Genomic DNA, 5,216 nt, shown 5'->3' on the forward strand with positions numbered 1-5,216 from the left:
CAGTAATCTTTCCTGCCATGGCAGGGGGTTGGACTAGATTATCTACTCGGATCCCTTCCAACCCCAGAAACTATGGAAGAGACTCATGGTACACGAATATCCTCTGCTAGGTAGTTCTAAAACACACGGTCACTTTTGCCATTTAATTTGAATTGTAGGCTCCATTGTAGGACCTAGACCGGGGTAGGCAAAATATGGCCTTGGGCTGGATCTGGCCTGTCAAGGGATTTTTGTGGCCCATAGTGGATCATGGCATCCTAGAAAATAAGGGTTGGAAGGGACCTCAGGAAGTTGCATCTAGTCCAGCCCTCTGCTTAAAGCAGGACCATTCCCACCTATATCATCCCAGCCAAGGCTTTGTCTAGCTGGGTCTTAAGTCTCCTGCACCACCTCTGGGTAGCCTGTCTGTGTTTTACTACCCTCCTAGTGAGAGAGTTCCTTGTATCCAACCTCCATTTCCCTTGCTGCAGCTTGAACCCATTGCTCCTTGTCTTGTCATTTGCCCCCACTGAGAACAGTTCAGCTCCATCCTCTTTGCAGCCCCCCTGCAGCGAGGTGAAGGGGGGATTTAATAGCAGCCTCAGTCTTCTCTTCTTCAGACTAAAATAAGACCAGTTCCCTCAGCCTTTCCTCATACATCATGTTTCCCAGCCCCTGAACCATTTTCACTGCCCTTTGCTGGAGTCTCTCCAATGTGTTCACATCCTTTCTGTAGTGAGGGGTCCAAAACTGGACACAGGACTCCAGATGTGGCCTCCCCAGTGCTGAATAGAGGGGAAGAATTGCTGCCCTCAATCTGCTGGCGACACTTCATCCAATGCAGCGCAGGATGCCGTTAGCTGCCTTGGAGAAAAGCCAGCGGTGTGCCCTTGTTGCCATCTTCTTGTCCACTGTCACCCCCAGGTCCTTTCCTGCAGAGCTGCTGCCCAGCCAGTCAGCCCCCAGCCTGCACCAGTGCAGTGGATTGTTCTGTCTTAAGTGCAGGGCCCTGCATTTGTCTATGCTGAACCTCATGAGATGTCTTTTGGCCCAATCCTTCAATTTGTCGAGGTCTCTCCTTATCTTAGCCCTGCCCTCTAGTGTATCTACTACACAGAGGGGTCCTGCTGCCCCCAGGCAGGGGTGGTGACAGCATGGGATTGGGGCCCGAGGCAGAGCCGTGATCTGCCCATGTGCCCCTGTGGTGGGTGTGGGTTCTGCAGGCGGGGGTATGTGGGGAGCTTGGTCATAGCTCTGGCCCAGCCCTGCACTATAACTGCCCCAATATCTTGGACTGGCTTGGCCCACCCTGCTCCTAGATGTGGCGCCCTGCCCACCCATGGCCTCTTCCCAGTTGCATGCCCTGCCCACAGACCCCCTAGAGACCCTGGGATCATGGGGCAACATCAGCACAGCTGGGGCAGGGCTGCAATCTGCTCCCCGCATGCCCTTGCCCACAGAACCAGTGCCCTGTAAGCCCAGCATTGCCCACCCGTCCTGCTCCTAAACACTGCTCCCCACTCGCTCATGGCCCCATCCCACCTGGGGAGTTTTGTGAGCTGTTGCAAAGGGTGGTAGTGCTGATGTGGCCTGTGATGCTCAGCCAAAATCCCTGTGTGGCCCAGGGGCCCAAAAAATTGCTCACCCCTGAGCTAGACCATGACGAGGTGCTGCTTTCTATGGGACCTGTTACCCTAATCTCTCAAGGAGATTGAGCTCCGTGGCACCTGAGAAATCAGTAGGATATCAACAGATCCTTCTAACCACTCCAGTATCAGCTGTTGGGACTAAATGGCTTGGGTTAGGAAGTGAAAAATACTGGATCCAGCTGAAACTGGAGGTTTGATCTTGGGACGCAGACCATAACCAGCAGAGCTTTGTGAGCTGGGAGTGCCTCCTGGTCTCAGTGGAGTCCTAGTCTCATTTATTTTTATTTTTTTAGGCTCCAAAACGGGTGCTTTATTTAAAACCCTCCTGAGTGAATGAGGTCAATGTGGCCTTTTCCCTTCAGGCTAACAAGCAATATATTGCTGTTCTCCCTGCTGGCAGTAAAGCAAACCAGTGCCTATTTCCCATCAGGCTGTCAGGACTTTGCAGCTCCTTCTGCCCTCCCTGCTCTCCTCCTGCTGGTTCCCTTCTTTAATGGTCCCACCTGGGGCTCTGCCCAGGGCCTGATCCCCTCCACCTGGACCTTATCAGCAAGCAGGGCCAGCTGCACCTTCTCGCCTCTTAAAGGGTCTCTGTACTCTGTCACAGGCTGGAATTTGGCTGAGTAGTAGGGCTTACCTTTGCACAAGGTGGTTCTTGTGGTTAGTCTCTGAACGTTGTAGGTGATGGCCTGTGTTTTTTTGCTGTATGCAGAAAGTGAATTTCTAAGACTGCATTGATACCCTCTAGAGCTTGACAAGCATATCTAAAAGCTTCTCTCTTCCTACTTGGTTGGAAGGGGCATTTGAAAGCAGCCTCAATGGGTCCATGCCAATGTAGCACTACTGACCAAATCACTGAAATCACTTGTGCATCGTCACAGTGTTCCTTGAGGCCTCTCGCTGGCCAGATCAGCGCTTGGCTAACATTTGTTTTTAAGAGTGCCTTCATTGAAGAGGAAGGGCTTAGACACTTTTTTTTTTTTTTCAAATGTCTTTTGGAAAGTAAAACACTTGCAGCTTTCAGCCACTTAAATCAAAATGATATCTCATTGCTAGCCCTGCCCATGCTCTATTTTATTGGCTGTAGTTGAATCTTGTAAAGACATTTTAATAGCCGCGTTTTCCCAAGAAAGCACTTCAGATTATTTGCTTAGTCGAGTCTGCCTGGTGTGTGCAGACCTGCAGGGAAAATGTCTTTTAATGGGTTCCTTTTAATTTGTTTGGAGTTTTGGGTGTCTTTTAGCTACCCATGGTACAGCAGCCAGATCTTTCAAACATTTGCTTTACTGACAGCCCAGCAAACAGATATCTCCTGAACGAAAGGGACCCACTAAATACAAACATGAGAGAGTAGATCCTACAATTCATTAAGAATCCTTTTGTTGTGCTGCTAACTATGAATGCCACAAAACAAGTGGCATGGTGCTATTCTGCTTTTGGCAGCCTGGCTTCATGCGAAGACTTATAAGGAAATGACCATCTTGTCTGGGTTTTGCTTTACTGAAGAGCGGTTCTTTGACATAAGAGAAACTTCTCAATGCAAAAGTCAAGGAAAGCACATGAAAACCCCAAATATTGAGTCTTGTGATGAAGATGTGGCAATAGTAGGAATCAAAAGCAGTGTTCTGTCTTTGCAGGCTGCTCAGCTCTGGGAAACGGAAGAGCACTTGGCCCAGTCTGACCCCTAGGGTCAATATTAGAATTGCAGACAATGAGGGTTGGAAGGGACCTTGGGAGGTCACATCTAGTCCAACCCCCTGCTCCAAGCAGGACCAGTCCCAGTCCCAGTCCCAGTCCCAGCTACATCATCCCACCCAAGGCTTTGTCTAGCCAGGTCTTAAACACCTCTGAGGATGGAGATGCCCAGTGGATAACTTCCAGTGTTTCACCATGCTCCTAGTGAGAGTTTTTCCTAACATCCAGCCTACACCTCCCTTGCTGCAACTTGAGACCACAGCAGGAAAATAGCTCTTTCCCTCCTGGTACTTTTGAAGCAGCTTGGGAAGGTAGATCATTTATTTGAGGGCAGAAGAGAGGGGTGGGCAGCCAGGGCATCATGGCAGCACTGCTTGTGGAGATGGACCTGGCATCAAAGGAAGAGCCTCTTAATGCCCACCCTGCTGGGGTCATCTGCCCCAGCAGTCTTTCCTGCTCAAGTGTAGGGGGACTGGTCCTGATGGTCTTGTAAGGTCTGTTCCAGCCCCTAACACCTACAAATCCTATGAAAACTGGGTGGCTCAGGGCAGGGACTGTGTTGCCAGCAGCTCACTGTGTGTTTGATCTCCATAACCGCAGCAACATGCGCCTCTCGCACCCTAACCCTAACCCTTTTTCACTCCTGCTGTCTAGATGCATGCCGGGAGCATTAGGTGAAAGAAGAATGTGTCCCAGCGAGAAGACTCCTGCCCACTCTCACCAGTTTGCTCGAACTGAGTTCCTTGACGGAGGAAGCAGAAAGACATCTTGTCAATTGGCATCGTGTCCTGGTGCGGCTTCCACTGATCCGTTCTGCATCAGCCCTCCATCAGGGGGGTGCAGCCTTCAGACACAGAAAACTGGGGCAGCCAAAGTTAGCTGTGAACGCAGTCCCTGTCTGAGCGTTGTTAACATCCTGTCATTTGGGTTTGCCTTAAGTAGGGGGCAACCATGCAGATTTACTACTAGGGGAAATATTCACAGCGCCTCCAAATACTGAACCAATTCTACTAAAGCAAATAGCAGCCTCAAAGTTGACCCCTTTGGATATCTGCATACAAGAGAGATAGCTGAGCCCATTTCGGTTCTGTTATCTGTACTTCCCTGCTAAAGCTCCCTGCCTCTGCTTTTCCTTTCTTACTCTCAGGGTGGAGTTAGCCTCTTTTTTTTTTTTCTCTTTTAATCTTTCAAAGCCCCCAAGAATCTCAGGCAGGATTGGGAGAAATGCTGAATAGAGCATGTGGCTCCTGGGAATGGTGTTTGTTTCTTTTTCTTACAAACGATGGGAAGGTCTGGTCACTCCAAATGCTTTGCTATAGGTTGCAGTGAACTGGGCCCTGGGTGTTTCACTGATTTGCACATGATTAGGAGCAGAGCAATGAGTGAAGCTTTCTGGCATGGGCAAGTTGTTGTGCTCTGGCCATCCGCACCACAACATGTATCATGGCTTTATTTTGGCATGGTGGGCTTTGTTGAACAACCTGTTTTGGAAGGATGCTTTATTAGTCCCTGCACTTTCTTGTGGAGAAGCATTTGGCCTTGTATGAATGAACGTAAACTTAGTCTGGGAAACTCGGGAGATTTTTGGATGCCAGGACTTTGGTTTTGAGCTTGTTCAAATTTTTATGTTTCCAGACACAAAACAAGACTGGCCTGAGGCTGACCCTCTGGGCACAGCAGGGCCTTGAGGGGCTTTGGAGCTAGAAGGTGCAGCCTCAGGGTTCGTGTTGAGAGGAGCTCAGGGCACTCTTGATAGCTCCCATGTTGGACTCTCATGACATTGAGTGTTTCTTTCCTTAAAGCTTCAGCTTCTGCAATCAGGTGACTGTGTAGGAGGCTCACCTTTTTTTTTTTTTTTTTTTTTTTTCCCTAATTTGAAAAAAAAAAAGTTAA

The 5,216-nt window shown here is 49.3% G+C and overlaps 1 protein-coding gene and 1 long non-coding RNA gene across 3 annotated transcripts in view; one reads left to right on the forward strand and one right to left on the reverse strand.

The window, feature by feature from the left end:
* Positions 1-3,847, reverse strand: part of LOC109291148 — a 12,211-nt gene extending 8,364 nt beyond the window's left edge. The window contains exons 1-2 of the long non-coding RNA XR_002095759.1: positions 3,504-3,847; positions 1,288-1,291 (exon numbers count right to left, since the gene is read on the reverse strand). This is a non-coding gene — a long non-coding RNA (uncharacterized LOC109291148). The remainder of the gene's footprint in view (positions 1-1,287; positions 1,292-3,503) is intronic.
* CCM2 (CCM2 scaffolding protein) overlaps positions 1-5,216 on the forward strand; it is a 90,872-nt gene that overhangs the window by 31,961 nt on the left and 53,695 nt on the right. The gene's annotated exons all lie outside the window — the stretch shown is intronic.

This window comes from Gavialis gangeticus, unplaced genomic scaffold, assembly GCF_001723915.1.
Source record: "Gavialis gangeticus isolate Ggan-Ray unplaced genomic scaffold, GavGan_comp1, whole genome shotgun sequence".
NCBI classification, from domain to species: Eukaryota; Metazoa; Chordata; order Crocodylia; family Gavialidae; genus Gavialis; species Gavialis gangeticus.